Raw genomic sequence first — 17,131 nt, forward strand, 5'->3', positions numbered from 1 at the left:
CAATTTACATATTCTCAACCAGTCTTGTGCTCAGATGGCCTATTGAACTATTGGAATGACAGCACTATCAATAGTGTAGCTTTTCATACACAGGCTTTTCAAGATGCATTATTGCTGACAGCAATGAGTGCAACCTGATTTCGTTGCACTTCCCAGCACTGGGTATTATTTTCCTCTTTCATTATTTTTCTACTTACAGTCAAAGCTGGTACTTGTTGCCATTTTGATCATTAGCAAAGTTACGTTGGTTTTCATATATTTACTGGCCATCATTTTCTCTTTTCTGAATCATCTGTGCAGACTTTTTGTATTGTATTTAGAGACAGGGTCTCTTCCAAGAGCTCAGAAGATGGAAATGAGGTGCGTAGATTTTTTCCACAATGTCTCTGATACAAGGATGACAAAACTCATCACCTGTCCCCAGGGGGGGTCCTTGCATCTTCTGACACTTCTAATTATCTTTATTTTGAGACAAAAATCCCACCCACTATCTAAAACTTTTACCAGAAACTTTTTGAACCATCCTAAAAAAAATGCGAACAAGTCATCTGTTCATAGCAACCATTTGTATGTTTGAGAATAACAGTAGCTGCTTCTTTAAGTCTCTTCCAGAACAAATATTCCAAGTTCTGCCTGCTCTTTTTCTCTTTTGGACATGTGCCAGTTTCTGATCAAAACAGAGAGGAACTGAGTATAAAATTCCAGGTGCAGTTTGATGAAAAAATTGTCACAGTCTCCATTTTAGATTCTCTATTTCTATTAATGTAACCAAAACCACTGATTCACATTGAACTTGCTATTAACTAAAACCACCAAGTCCTAGCTGTTGGTGTACTGCCTCCAGATATTTATTGTGGATCAAAGTAGAGGAGTCTATGCTTATCTCTATTAAATCTCACCTTAGACTTGGGCCATTGGTCTCAGCCAGTTCCCATTGACAGTGGGGTAGGAGTGCGAAGGTCCTGATTTTGTCATCCAAAAACATTTGTTGTTTTGGTTCATTTTTTTTTTGTTGCACTAAATACCACAGACTAAGTGAGAAAAAAAAGGAGGTCTGTTTTGGCTCACAAATCTGGCCCAAGGTGAAGGGGCTGCATCTGATGATGGCTTTGTGCTGGCCAAGTCCCACGGCAGCACAGGGGATCACATGGCAAGAGACCTGGCCACATCGGCTTTTAGAACAGACCCACTCTTGAGATGCCCTACTAAGTCAAGAGTCTGTCAATCACACGAATTAACCCATTCGTGAGGGCAGGGCCCTAAATCATCTCCTAAAGCCCCCACCCTCTTAATATCTCATAATGGGGGCTGAATTTCAACACATGCTTCAGAGGGCACAAACTGTCCAAACCATACCATTTGCTTTCCTTCCAGCATCATTCAATCATAGATTTGAAAATATCTTTTCTGACTCAGACAAAGTTGGATCCATGTGGCACAGTTCTGGAATCTTCCATAGTCGACTTTCATGTCAGTCAGCACCCTCAGAGGTCATGCCGCTGGATATGCATGCATTTGGCTTTCTGGAGATATAACTTTATATTTATTTCTCCATCCAACCAAAACCCTCCATCTCCAAGTATGAGTCCGCCAGAGGTCTTCCTTTATAAGAGAGGAAATAAGGTCACACTCTGAAGTGTGCAAATTTGAAAGTAGGCAATGGAAACACAGGAAGTTTCACATACTGTACAAACTTTAATGTAAGTTCTATTTTATTCCCATAGGGGCATTAATCTTGATTTATACAGGTATTAAATTAAATGAGTTCTTGGGGAACATAGACCTCACAGAAGAAACCGCCATTTGTCATTCATTCACTCACTCACTGTCTGAACCCAAGTTGGCTTCCATGCCAAGAGCTTACAAACTATTCTTGTAATTATCAATCCAAGATCCCCCCACCTGGGGGTGGCATTGAGCGCATGGACCCAGAGCCTACAGACACTGTCTTCTGTTTACAACCAGGAAGTCCCAGCAGAAGGCCTGTAGTATTTCTTTACTCTGTGCAGTTCTATTTAGAGGACTGTCACACCAGCCTGTTGTTAGCCTCCAAATATAGTTAACTGCACTTGAAATAATTGGCTTCCTTTAGGAAAAAAAAAAACTCTGAAAGTTGACTTTGGTTACTTCTAGTACTTATTTATTTTAAAATCCTTGGCCCTGCACAGCATATATACTGAAGCATCCAGCGCTTCAAAAATCTGAAAAGACTATCCCCAAACCTGAAAGATAGATAAATTGATAAAGAATAAATAGATGGAGACAGTTTTTTTTTTAAATTTATTTTTTGTTTCTTGAAGTGCTGGGGATGGAACCCAGGGCCTTGCACACGCTGGGCAAGTGCTCTACCACTGAGCCACATCCCCAGCCCTTTTCATTTTTTTATTTTGAGACAGGGTCTGCTAAGTTGCCCAGGCTGGCCTCAAACTTGCCACTGATAGACCCAACCTGATCTTTTATTAAAATTGGGAGCCATCTTGCCACAAAGCCATGAAAAGATAATTTCGGCTTTACTATAAATTACTGCAAATTCTGAACCTGCTTGGAATGCCTGCCCGTGCCTTGAACTCACCCATGCCTGACTCTCTGACCAGATAGCAGCCCTCTCTGAAACTTTAGTGACACCTCATAAATATTGGCCTTCCCTGGCCAGACAACGACCCTCTCTGAGGCTCTAATGGTCCTCATAAATTCTGATGTTGGGGCCAGCAAAAAAAAAAAAATGTAAACTACCATTAGTGTGATGCTTGTCAGAGTTTTGTTATCTGTAACCCCCCCTTTCTGGGCTATAAAGCTGGGCTGTAGGAAAGGTGGGGTGCTGTCTTGTTCCCGCCGTTTTGGGAGGGAGAAGCAGCCCGGCCGGTCGAAATAATAAGCTTGCTTTAATTTGATTTTAATTGGAGTCAGTGGTCTTTTCTTGCGTCCTGGTCTAACAGCCACCCTCCTGCCTCAGCCTCTCGGGTTGCTGGGATTCCAGGTGTGCACCACCTTGCCTGGTGGAGGAAGTTTACAAAATGGGTTCCTTCCTTTGTAGTTATAATCAACTTCTTGTTGTTGCTCTCCGACAAGTGCTAACTGCCAATCCAAATAGGTCCTGGAGAGGCAGATTAAAACTCTGGCTCCTTCCTTCAGGCATGATCATATTCAAAAATCCAGCTGTGCTAATTAATGAGCATCTCACCAGCAGCTGGTGCTTCACGCTCAGGCTTCCCAGTAGATGTTGGTCTTTTCTAGACCTAAGAACATTAGTTGCAAAAGCCAAATCAGCCTTGGCCTTCTTCTCCCACCAACCCTTTCTCTTCTCACTGCTGGCCTTGCTGACCACACATCCTCTATGGAGCTATGAGAATTAGCCTTCCATATCACCTCTGATTGTCCTTGCTTGGTCCCACCTGCTTGATGGCCAACCTCGTTGGCTCCAGTCACTAGCCATTCAGCCTTTTGAGGCTCTGGACTCTTCCCCTCATTTCCCCCTTTCTGGAAAGTGCCACGGACTGCCCCCCTCTGTCTGCCTGAAAAAATTCCTATCAATTCTTTAAGGCCTAAGTGAATTTTTTTTTTAACACCAAAAATCTGTACTACCAAATTCCTGCCCCTACTGGTGACGCAGCACAGGCAATTCGAATTCCCCACCGCCTGTGGGGTCCCTGGCTGGTGACGAGCTCCCTGGGCGCAGGCAGTCATCACATCAAATTTCATGCTGAATCCCTAGTGCCGTGCCTGCCGCTTGGATCCTTAAGACATTTTTATTTAATTCAGCATTATCCCTTTTTTATCAACTTGATGCTTCCAATGTCCTGCTGTTCGCAGAAGAGCTGGCAGATCATTAAAGCTCATGTGGCACGTCCTATGCTAGAGAAGCATCAACCAGAATGGGGTAACTGGTGGCACCTTCTTGACACCTCCGCAAATGCTGTTTGGTCTTATTTGCTGATCCACAATTATTCATACCATACTTAAAATGGAAAGTTAAACTCTGTCATGTTATGTTGCACTTGAGCTATAATAAAACCGCCAACTCCCTGGTGCTCAGCTGCTTATTTTATGCGAGTTTCTTCCTTGGTGAGTCAGGAAACCAAGTTTTGATTCTACCTCTGCCTGATAATTGCCTGCACAGCTTTGGGGAAGCTACTTACCTTGTGTGGAGTGGCCCCATTTGATGGCGTCGAATGCTGGGTCAGCATCAGCCCCCAAAGAAGTGCTTGGTGGCAGGCAAGCTTGAGAATCATTGGATGAATGAAGTAGGGAAGTTTTCAAAAAATTCCATTCAGAGGAGTAGCAGTTGGTCTAAGACGATACCCTTCCTTACCTCTGGGGGTTAAAATGTCCTGTCATCTATAGGATTACGCTGCTCAGAGATGGTGTGAGTTTGTTTGTGATGTCCTCTGGGGGCCACACACACAGTTGGCAAGGAGACACTGATCTCCCAGATGCTTCTTTGGGTGCAGCCACTGCTATATGGTCCCTTTTTCACCTGGAAGTTATTCAACAGTCACCCTTGCCCAAGCCATGGGGCAAAGGCAGAATCCATCTGTGGGAAATTGTGCTGGGATATAACACCGTCTCCTTGGGCCATTGGTGAATGAATTTCAGAGTCCAAAGCACATGTTCTGTCATCGTCAGATCAGAATGGGGATGAGGTGGGTCCTTGATCATAAGTTTGAAAATTAGATCACCCTGTCACCTACCTCTTCTCTCCCACGGCTCCCCTGAGACCTCCAAAACACACAGCAGCGGGGACCCTACCTCCGTGCATCTGCACCAAGTTAAAATCGCTCATTTATTTATTCAACAAATAACTGCTGGGGCTCCAAGACAGGTGCCTGCTTGGCCCTGGACAAACAGAAAGACCAAGACAGGAAACATGCCCTTAAGGAGCTCGCAGGCAGGTAGGATGCCACAGAGTGGGGAGCCGGAATTTCCAAGTGGAAGCCAACCTCCCTGGGTGAGATATTGGGGTACAGAAGAGAGCAAGTGAGCTCTTTCTCAGGCAGTGCCCAACTCCATGCTTGGCTCCACCCACTCGAGGGTGACTGCCACCTCATATCACAAACCAGGCTCCTTGACAATGACAGGTGCACAAGGTCCCTCGCAGTCCCTGCAGCCTGGTTGGCAGAGGCTTCAGCGGCCTAGCCAATGCCACCCACGCTTCCTTTCGTTACTAACAGAACCCCCATTTTGTGGGGAGTATCAGTGTGCCCGCTGAAAGTCCCAGGGTCCCTTGCCAATGGCTGCCAGTGGATGTAAAGGGAAGTTGTTGGACCAGGCTTTCCAGAAAGTCCCCTGTCCCATGCTGGGGACCAAACAGAACTTCATGCATGCTAGGCCAATGTTCTCTCCTCGAGCCCCATCCGCAGCCCTCCTGAAAGCTCTTTAAAAGCGGACCACGCGTTGGGAGGCATCCTCATCTGCCATTACTGACTTCCCCCAGTTTTCTTCCCTCAATGTGGAATTCTACGTGAAAGCTGGAGGCAGAAGGCATTTTGTGACCATGGACCACAAAAGTGACCTTGAAGCTGAAAAACAGGTGAGACAGATGGAGGAGAAGAGAGTGAGCGGAAGCTGGGATGCCTTTCACACGTCAAATGCCATACAGTCCCAAACCGCCTGACTATAGATTTTCACTTTATGAGCGAAAATAAATTTTGAGGGGTGGGGCTGTGGCTCAGTGGTAGGTGCTTGCCCAGCACGCATGAGGCCATGAGTTCCATCCCCAGTGCCCCAAAATTAAATGAAATAAAAAATAAATAAACCCATATCAGTTGCTTACCGTCAAACCGGATTCCTAACTGATGCAGGACTCATTGTTACCTGGCCCCCAGCCCTTCTCCTGACTCCTGTCTTAAATTAGTTCTTTCTGGGTTCCCTATTTTTGTCCACATCACCGTGGTCCTCACAGCCACCCAAAGCATTAACTCTGAGGTCAGCAAACTGACTGTGAAGGCCACTCCCAGCCCACCGCCTGCTTTTGCCACCAGCTCCCCTTGCGGGTCACACAGAGGCCTCTGATGGGTGTCCTGGGGCCTCAGTTTTCTGTGGGCTCCTCCGCCTCTTTTCGCATCCTGACCCTCCACTGGGTGCACACCCCACTCCGGCTTCCTCTGGTGGGGCTTTTTACACAGCACACACCTTATTCTTTTGCTAATAGTGGCCACTTAGCAGAACAGAGGTCCCACACTGTGGGACAGTCTCCTGGCACCTTGCCAACCTTACTGAAGACACCCTTGCCCTGAGTGGAAAAGGGGTCGAGAGAAGGCGTACCCCATTCTCTCGTGATGATAGCAATGACTCACATTTATTGAGCAAGGAAGCCATTGTCCTGACCGTCCTGCCAGTGTCATCTCATTCACAGCCTGTGAAGGAGGGGACCATCACCCCCACTGTACAGATGGGACCTTGGGACAGGAAAGGTCACGTAACTTACCCAAGGCCCTGGCTATTCAATGGCAGAGCTCACCCTTGAATCCAGGTCTTTAGGGGCCTGTCAAAAGGAAAGCAGCTGAGTCAGTGTTTAGGGGGAGGAGGAGTCACCCTGGGTGTCACCCCTGCCTCACTGCCTGTGCCCCAGGAAGTTCCCACACAGGTGTCCGCCTGTCTCACCCCCAGGCTCAGCCCTGTCCCTTGCACTGCCGGTGGCTAATTGAGGGGGCTAGTGTTCCTGGGTCTGGGCCCTCTCATTTGGACACACTGTACAGTCACCTCTGGGGTTGGGGATTGCTTGGTGTCTGCACCTTGAGTGATCAGATCTCAAGCCAGGAAGATGTTTTTCCACCCCTCTCTGGAGCCCCCACACCAGAGGGAGGAATGGCTGTGTTCAGCTCCTGGGGCCACACCTGACCAGGCCAAAGATGAGAGGCGAGGTGGCTCAGGACTGGTCCAGGAATCCGTGCAAATCTTCCCAAGCTGTTCGCCATCACTGGACGGTCTTTAAAAACTACCCCCCAACACCTGTGTTCAAGAGTGATGGAGGACATGGGCAGGAACCCCTTTAGGGATCCAGGGGTCTGCACTGGATTTGGGAACAGCCCAGAAGTCTCCTCCGCACCCTTCCCAGAGGCCCTGTTGAGAAGCAGCTCTATCCAACTTGCTGAGCTGCTCATTTGGGTGCATTCTGTACACTCACCCTCTATGGCTGGGGCCTGTGGACACCAGGCTTCCATCCCACAGAAGGGCAGCAGGAGCCCTGGCTTTGGAGGATGATGTGGGCAGAACAATATCACAGTGTGGATGTTGGTACCATGGAAGCTCCTGGTGTCCCCCAGTGCCTTCAGCATTTGCATTCCAGTACCTCAAGAGGGGACTGCGAGCCCAGCAGCAACCTGCTTGGGGACCTTCTCCAGACCAGAAGAGCAGGCTAGGTGCCCAGTGGTCCTCAGCCAATGACAGGTGGAAGTTGAAGTCTAAATATTGCCTCTAACTTCTGGTAGGACACTTCTGACGTGTGCTACACCTCTGGGACTCAAAGTGTGGTCCAGGGACCAGCAGCATCAACATCATTAAGAGATCCCTAAAAAATGCAGAGCTCTGAGCTCTGCCCTGAACTTCAGGATCCGATTCTGCATAACCACTGGACCACAGGCAACCCAGGTGCATGGTTAAGTTTGAGAAGCTGCTCGCTGCTAGTTCCCAAAGGTCCCCAGAGGAACAATGTCTTCATTGCCATCCTCACAGCAGCCTGCTCCATGCCACACCTTTTAAAGATTTCCCACACTTTCATGTTTCTCAACTACCTGCCCGCCCTGCCACCAACTCAGGGCTTCCTGGAACCTCCTCCCCATTAAACTACATCATCTCCAGGGTGCTTTGGGGGGAACAAAGCTAAATTCCATGGACTCTTTGGGACAAAGAAGATCTACTGTAAAGCCCAATAGACCCTTCCAAGCTGTGCAATGCTAAGCAATTGAAAGGGGAAAACACTCCTATGTTGTTCTCAACATTCCTTAGAGGAAGGAGGGAGGAAGTTCCTGTGGAGGGTTTGCAAAGTGGCTGGTATGTAGAAACCCTTCCAGAAACGTTAGTGAGTACTATACTCCTGCTTCTGCTGCTTCTCCCTATGAAGCCCCCTCAGTCCCCTGGACCCTGTGAGTATCCAAACATCCTGGCCGAGCAGAAACCATGACATAGGGATTTGAAAAGGGCTTTTAGGAGGGAGAAGAGGGCTTGGATCCACTGGGCCACCAGTTGGCAGTGTGAATGGGTCTTCCATCTCACCCCTGGGGCCTTAATTTCTATATGGGTGAAACGAGAATGCACATATCAACCTTACAGGGTTGTTTTGAAAAAGAAATCAGACAATGTGTAGAAAGCACCTGACTGTGAGACCCGTATGCAGCGGGTACTCGGCAGATATTTGTTGAAGGAAAAGTAGGATGGTTGGCGTTCAGAACAACCTGGGGGTTGGGAGTTGTGGCACCTTGCCCGGCCCTGGGCACGCCCTCAGTGTGACTCATCACTCCTAAACATCAAACTTGGGCCTGGCCCTCTACCCACTGGCACAACCCACTCTGTGTGTCCCCTGCCTGGGCCTGAGCAAACAGCGAGAGTCAACAGTCAGAAAGGCCTGGCCTGCTGCAGCTCTGAAGGCTGAGCTCTGCCTTTCATGCCCAGCCAGGGAAGAGGATTATTCTGGGAGCCCAAATCCCTTACTGGGTAAGGCCAGCAGGAACAACTGGGCCATGTTGTTTTTTGTGAGAGGACTATTACAGGGAGAGCTTCACCAGAGCTGGGATTGTATGGGAGGGAATCTGTGTTCTCGGGGGTCTTTCCTACACCCAAGGATGAGGGAAGATTCTCATGGGGACCCAGAGCTGCTGTCTCGGAAGCAGACTTAAACACAGCATCAGCTGAGCAGGCCTCCTGGTCACCAAAGAAAGCTGTTTCCTTGCAAGGGACCACAAAACTGAGACAAGACCAGTGGTTTAGCTTTCTCTCACTGACAGATTAACAAGTTATAGTAGGTGTGCTGGTTCATTCCTATAATTCCCAGAGATTTGGGAGTCTGAGGCAAAAGGATTGCAAGTTTGAAGACAGCCTTGGCAACTCACCAAGACACGCCCCCCTCCAAAAAGAAATAGAAAAGAGCTGAATATATAGTTCATTGGTATAGAGTGTTTTCCTGGCCTATGCAAGGCCCTGAGTCAATCCCCAATATTAGAGGAAAGAAACTTTTTTTTTTTGGTAGTAGGGTTTTAACCCAGAGGCACTCAACCACTGAACTGTACCCAACCTTTTTTTATGTTTTATTTTGAGATAGGATCTTGCTAAGTTGCTTAGAGCCTCCCTAAATTGTCAAGGCTGGCCTTGAACTTGCAATCCTCCTGCCTCAGCCTCCCGAGTTGCTGGGATTACACGCATGCACCATCACATCCAATGCAAAAAAAAAAAAAAAAAGAAGAAGAAGGAAAGAGTCTTTTTGACTCACAGATTTAGAGGTCTCAGTCCCTGGTCACTTGGCCTTATTGCTCTGGGCCCGAGGCAGCACAGTACATCACGGCAGGAGCGCATGGTAGAGGAAGCCTATTCATTCATGTCCTGAGAGCTGGGAAGCAAAGAGAGTGACGCGAAGGGACCAAGCTCCCTTAAAGGGCACTCCAGTGATCCAACTTCCTTCCACTAGGCCCTGCTTCTTGAAGGTTCCACCCCCCCCCCCCCCAATACAACCACAGGCTGGAGACCAAGTCTTGAGTATAAGGATTTGGGGGGACATTTCAGATGGAAAATAGAGCAGCTAGCGGGGTTTACATACTGGTATGATTTTACAAAAGGTTTTGTTTTTTATCAACTTATTCTATCTTCACAATCACCTTGTAAAAGAGGCTGGGAAATGTTATACCCTGTTGATGGGTGAGGGAAACTGAGTTCTAGAGAGGAAAATAATTGCCATCAGTCAATTGCTAGAAACCAAAGGGAGAAATCCCGCATCATGGGTCCTAGCCCTGTGAGTTCTGTGCCTGAAATACAGACTATTTGAAAGGCAGGAGAAAGGGGAATCCTGCTTTCAATTTTAAAGATGTTTTTACATTAAAGGGGAAAGTCTGTTGCATTTCTCACACCACCCTAGTGCCACGCCTAGAGTTCTTTGTTCTGTTTCATTTCCATCCAGGGTCGTGTTTCCATCTCATATTTTTTTTCTCCTGCCCAAAGGATGGCCTTTAACATTTCTCATCATGCAGGTTTTCTGGAGAGATCGATTCATTTAGCTTTCAGTCAGCTTTTGGTGTTTTTTATTGTTGTTTGTTTATTTTTGGTAACAGGGACTAAACCCAAGGACATTTATTCACTGAGCCACATCCCCAGCCTTTTCAAATATTTTATGTAGAGTCGGGGTCTAGAGTTGCTTAGGGCCTCACTAAGTTGCTGAGGCAGGCTTTGACCTTGGGATCATCTTGCCTCCCCAGACACTGAGATTATAGGCATGTGCCACTGCACCTGACCAGCTTTTGGGTTTGAAAGATATTGTTGCTGGGTATAGAATTCTAGGTTGACAGCCTTTTTCTTTTAAAGGATTTAAAAGCGTGTCTCAGGGTCTTCCAAGTTCCATTATTTCTGGTGAGGAATCTACAGTCCTACTGACTTTTGCTCCTCTGTATGGATAGTGTACTCTGTTTAGCCCTCTGGCTACTTTTTAGATTTTCTCTTTTTTGGCTGAATGACTTTAAGCATTCCATTTTTCATAGGCCTTGGGGTCATTTCCTTCATGTTTCCTGTGCCTGAACTTCTTAAATCTGTGGGAAAAAAATTATATATATATATATATATAGAGAGAGAGAGTTTGGAAAATTATATATAGAGAGAGAGTTTGGAAAAATTTTGGCCATTATTGCTCAAATACTTTTTCTATTCACCCTACCCTCTTTCAGGGACTCCAGTGACGTACACATTAAGCTGTGTGAAGTTGTTCTATAGCTCACTAGTGTTTTGTTCATTGTTTAAACTCATTCCTTTTCTTTTTCCTTTTGGATGGTTTGAATTGTTAAACCTTTAAGTTTTTTAATGTTTGATTCTGCAATGTTGGATCTATTGTTAATCCCACACAGTGTGCTTGCTTGCTCGCTCTCGCTCGCACTCTCTCTCTCTGTCTCTCACTCTCTCTCTCTTCCTCTTCCTTTTCTTCTTCTTGCTACTGGGGATTGGACCCAGGGTTGCATTACTACTGCACTACATTGAAGTCCATTTTTATTTCTTATTTTGGACAGAAACTTGCCAGGTTGTGGAGGCTGACCTCAAACTCATGATCCTCCTGCTTCAGCCTCCTGAGTTGCAGGGATTACAGGTGTGCACCACACTGGCCTTTCCCTGTGTGCTTTTTTACTGCAATATTGCATTTCTCATCTCTAGTTTATTTTTATTTCATGTATTCTGTGTCTCGTGCTTTCCTTTACCTTCTTGAACATATGGACTGCAGTTGTAATAACTAATTTAATGTCCTTGTCTGCTGATGATATCATCTGTGCCACACCTGTGCCTGTTTCTATTGACTGACTTTTCCCCTCATTTGGTTTGTATTTTTCTGCTTCTTTATACTCCTGGCCTCTTTCTTCTTTCTTTCTTGGGTGCTAGGTTGTTGAATGCTGGATATGTTTTTTTTTTATCCCTTTAATATTCTTGAACTTTGTTCTGGAAATGAGTTAAATTGCTTTAATACTTTTGAGGCTTGCTTTTAAGCTTGGTTAGAGGAGACCAGAGCAGACTTTGGTCTAAGGCTATTCTTCCCTCTTACTGGAACAGTGCTCTTCTGAGGACTCTGTGTGTGCCCTGTGTACTACAGCACTCTTCCATTCTGGATGGTGGGAGCACCAACTATTCCTGGCCCCGAGGAAGCTAGAGGGATTTATTGGCCTGCTTCTTTTGTTGATTGTTTCTCCAGCCTCACCGGGTTTTCTCACATGAATGCAGAGGTCAGTACTCAGTCCAGGGGAGCCTTCTGCAAACCTTTAGTTGCCCTCTTCGTAACCCTCTCCTCTGCACACAGCTCTCTTCTCTTGGGTGTTCTGCCCTGTGAATTCTGCCCCGGGCTTCTCAGATTCTCAACCCTGGATCCTTAACTCAGGAAGACCATCAAACCTTCTTTGGGTTCTTCCTCTGGGTTGTGGCTTGGAAATTCTTTGCCCTAGCTTGTTTTCCTTCTCTCAGAAATCACCATCTCTGATGGGCTGGGTGGTGTCTGCCTGTAATCTCAGCGACTCGACTCAGAAGGCTGAGGCAGGAGGGTTGCAAGTTCAAAGCCAGCCTCAGCCACTTAGACCCTAAAAACTTAGCAAGACCCTGTCTACTTAGATAAAATATGTTTTAAAAGGGCTGGGGATGGGGAGCAATGGTTAAAGCACTCCTGAGTTCAATCGCTAGTGCCAAAATAAAGAAAGAAGAAGAAGAAAAAAGAAATCACCTTCTCTATTACCTGTTGTTTTTTTACCAAAAAAAAAAAAAAAGTACTCCTGATGTTTTGTCCATGATTTTAGTTGTTTAAGCAGGAAGATAAATCCAATCCCTGTTATTCCACCTTGGCATCATTTTTAATTAAAAAGTTCTAAGGTGATAACATACATATAATTTGCTTTTTCACCATTTTAAGCATACAGTTCAGTAGCATTAAGTACACTCTCTTTGTTATAGTTTTCAATGAAAAAAATTACTTTTCTCTAACCATGTTTTTTTTGAGGGGTACCAGGGTATTTGACCACTGAGCCACCTCCCCAGCCCTATTTTGTATTTTATTTAGAGACAGGGTCTCACTGAGTTGCTTAGCGCCTCGCTTTGCTGAGGCTGACTTTGAACTGGCGATCCTCCTGTTTCAGCCTCCTGAGCTGCTGGGATTACAGGTGTGCGCCACTGCACCTGGCTTCTCTAGCCACTATTAAGTACTTACTGTGTGCTAAATGCTGAAGAAGATGTTATTATTACACTCATTTTATTGACAAAGAATGTGAATCTTAGAATGTAACTTGCCCAAGGTCTCGCGGTATTTGGTAGTATAGTCAGGACAGTCCTAAAAGCTGTGCTATTAACTTCACCGAGAAAGGAGCCTGGGTCATGCCACCTTCATCTGTCTGTAAGGGCTGCCCCTGGAATGCTGATTTTTGGCCTGGAGCAGAACTCTTAGAAATCCTCCCCCCACCCAGGGCAGCAGGAGGCTATTCATCCAGATACTAGAGGAATGCTGGTCTTGAAGTGGCAGTCCCTCCACCTGTATGCCACCACAGGCGTAGGCCCGAGAAAGGCCACGTCCTCAAAATACTGAGCAGGGCAATGGTGCACAGGGGTCTGTGTGCATGTGGTTCTGGTGGGACCCAGAGACCACAATTCACAGTCAGCCACTTGGAGTTAAATGTCAGCTTCATTTGCATCACTGGCTTATTTTAAATTACAATTACAAATCTTGGAAATCCCTATTTAACTTCTTACCAGCTCCAAACAGGCATACCAGCAGCCATTGATCCAGCACATGAGGGACTTCTGGCTTTTAGGAGTTGATCCATTTTCTCTATGTGAACAAAAACAAGGTTCTTTTCTCAGAAATATTCTGGCAGCCTCTTGGCAAAAGCCATGGGTCATTTACTCCTGGCCCTAGAAACACGTTCCTTTGTATGACTTCAGTTGGTGTCAGATGCACTTTAAGCATCACAAGTGGGTTTTTATTAGCGCTTTCATACTAGCGACCTATCAAGCTTGGAACATTTTACTGATGCTCCTTTCATAGACAGGAGTGTCAAGGCCAAGGGATGTTCAGTCTCTCACAGCCTCTCCTATCAAATTGGGGCATCGAGGAGGCCACATACCTCTCCTCCCTTCTCCTTCTTCTCATTCTCCTGTGAGTCTTTGCTTGTTCCTGAGGTGTGCTGCCCTGCCCATGGGATAAGGAGCCCTCTCAACCCTGGATAGTGCTTCTTTGATTTCTTCTTGTGTCTAGGAAACTGTATTAGTCAGCTCTTCACCACTATAATGAAATACCTGGGGCAGCTAACTTAATAAAGATAAAAGGTTTATTGAACTCACAGTTTTGGCCCAGTTCTGTCCAGGACCTCATGGCAAACGGTGAATGGCAATGGCTGGAGCCTTTGGTGGGAAAAGTGATCACATCTCAAGACAGGAAGCAGAGAGGCTGGGTGGAGCCGAACTCAAGCTTTTATGAAAAGGCTCTCGGGGAGAACTACTAAGGAATCCCCCACGAACTACCTTCTGAGGACATGCCCCCAGTGACCTAAAGACTCCCAATGGTTTCACCATCTCCTAACAGTGCTACTCTGGGGATAAAGACTTTAAACACAAAGGACCCTTGGAGGATGCTGTAGCCACACCCAACCCGCAGACATGGAGCCTGATACACATGAGTATGACTTTCTAACCCTTATCATGGTGACTTCATTTTCAAACAGTTGCAGTCTGTGACCTCTAAGACACCCCGAGGGTTTTCTTGCAATATAAGGAGGTAGCCGGCCACATTTTACCTCTCTTCACCCAGTATTGTTTCACCATAAATCTTGGTCCCAAAGAGACCACAGGCAAGAAAAGAACTACCCAACAATCCATATTTTCCAGACAGTTGAGTAAGAGCAATGCATTTGGTAAAATAATCATTATTCACGAAGATCTGGGCATGGGCCATTTGGGAAGTGAATTTCTCTGGTGAACAGAGATTCGTGGCTGTCTTGGTGTTTTGGGGTGGGCTGGGAACTTGAATCTGATCTCGTCTGTGAAGGAAGAGAACCCAGAGAGCTTTGGAGCCATCCTGCCGGGCAGCAGCTCTTTCCTGAGAGTTGAGCGGAGGGGCGGGAGGTTGGACAGCCTCACCTGTAGTCAGGAAAGGGAACCAATCAGGACACAGTGGCATTCCCAGAATACCCCACGCTTGGAGCCAGGGCCAGCTTCATGGGTGTGAGACCTGAATATTTGCTGAGGTCCCTTCTCAGAAGGGCCACCACTTGGCTTAATGCATTACTGTCACCATCTTGAAATTCTTACTCATTTTCAAACAAGGGGCCCTGCATCAGACATTAAATTTATATAGCCCGTCCTGCCTGGAGCAGATCATTCCTTTACTCCCCTCCCTCCTCTGTGTGACAAAAGCATTTCAATAATAATCAGAAATGAAACAAATGACAATGGCCAAAGGACAAATGCAGACATTGGATTCTATTTTATGGAACTTTGTATGTGTAAGTGAAAATTTTTAAAAATAAATAAATAAAAAATATTTATTACAGAACCAGAAAGAAAGAAAGAAAGAAAGAGGGCACAACTGTCTGTCTATTGAACAGTTTTTTATTTACTTAACGGTTTGAATTTGGTCCCTTTGTTTATAGATCGATTGCTTTAGTCGGTTTGGACTGCTTTAATAAACTATCATGGACTGGAGAGCTGTAAACAACAGAAATCCTTCCTCACAGTTCTAAAAGTTGACAAGTCCAATCAAGGTGCTGGCAGATTTGGTGTCTGGTGAAGGCCATTTCCTGATTCTTAGATAGGGCCCCCCACTGTGTCTTCAGAGGTGGAAGGGGCAAGGGAGTTCTCTCGAGGCCTCTTTAACAAGGGCACTAATCTCATTCATAGGGGCCCCACCCTCACGACCAACATCTCCAGAAGCCCTACCTCCTAATACCATCACCTTTCGAGTTAGGACTTTAACATATGAATTTTAGAGAGACACTGGCATTTAGACCCTAGCATGAATATAATATTTTAGGAAAATAATTACCTAATAAGTAATGATTGTTCTGCAATGTTTTTTTTTTTTTTGGACAGGTTCTTTAGTTTTCAAACAATCAAAGATGAACAAATTTCACTCTTCATGACTGCCTTTTTAAATTCCGTCAAAATTCAGTAATTCAGGCATGAACTGAAATTTGCACTTTCAGAATTAAACTACCACACCTCATGGTTTGTGCTTCATTTCATTTTGAATTTGGACATAAATAAAAAATTCAAGTGGTCCCACAGATGAGGTCATTCAAACTCCGTGTTTTTGTTGTAGCAATCACCATGCTGTCATTATTTATTTCAAATCACTGTTTATTTCAAATTTCTCTTTAAACACAACCATCTGTGGAACCACATGGGTGGGGATGTGAACTGTGCCCCAAAGAAATTCAAATCATTTCAAGCCATCACAAACTCAATCTTGAAAAAAATCTGAGAGGCCACTCCACTAGTGGCTAGCACTAGAGGTGACCACATACCTGGATTTCCCAACTGAACTCCCAGATAACATATAATTTATATTAGAGGATAAGTAATAGAAATGCATTAATTTGATCAATTGAAAAAAATGCATTAATTTTAAGATTATGTCTATTTTATTAAAACTCAAAATAACTAAAGCAATTGTTTACCTCTGAGGCCAAAATCTATATTTTGAAGGCGTCTTTATCACAGACAATGTTTAGTAACATTGTTGTGTGAGGCTAATAAAACACAGACCAATTTTAGTAGGTCTCACTCCTGTTTTTTTGAATTCTCCAGAGAATGAACCCTTTGATTGCCTGCATGCAGGTAGATGAATACCATTGCCAAGGCATGCCATTTCTATTTTACCATCAAAAGTTGCAAATTTTTTTTTTCAAATTGTACTAACAGCCAGAAATTTCAGGGCTGCTGATGGAAACACAGTCTTTGGGCAGGATGACGTGGCAAAAAAAGTTGAAAGTACCTATTCTTTGACCTAGGAATTTGGCTTCCAGAATTTTAGTCTAAATATATGGCCATGCACATAAAGATTTACTAGGAAAAAAAAAGCAATGAAGATATTCATCACAGTAGCACTTTACAATAATGATAATGAAATGAACTGGTTACATAGATGGAGTTACATACAGGCATTAGAACATGTACTAGCCACAATCTTGTTTAAGAGTATTAGTGCTATAGAAAAAAAAATTTCATAATATATTCTTCAGTGAAACAATCAAGTTACAAAACACAATGTACCCTATGCCCTCTCTTCCTTTTTATAAATAAGAATATGCATATTATTAGTGCATGCCTCTTACTTCCTGGCTGGAGCATAAAATAAGTTCATGTCTTCTTTTATGTCCAAATTAAAATGACTCCAGACTCTCCACCTCAAAGATCACAGGGAATTCGTTTTTCTTTCAGTTGCTATCCAAGGTCATTCTGGAGTGCTAGGCAATGTTCAGCC

This window comes from Marmota monax, unplaced genomic scaffold, assembly GCF_021218885.2.
Source record: "Marmota monax isolate L192 unplaced genomic scaffold, Marmota_monax_Labrador192_F-V1.1 WCK01_AAM20220418_F8-fsc00017, whole genome shotgun sequence".
Taxonomy (NCBI): Eukaryota; Metazoa; Chordata; class Mammalia; order Rodentia; family Sciuridae; genus Marmota; species Marmota monax.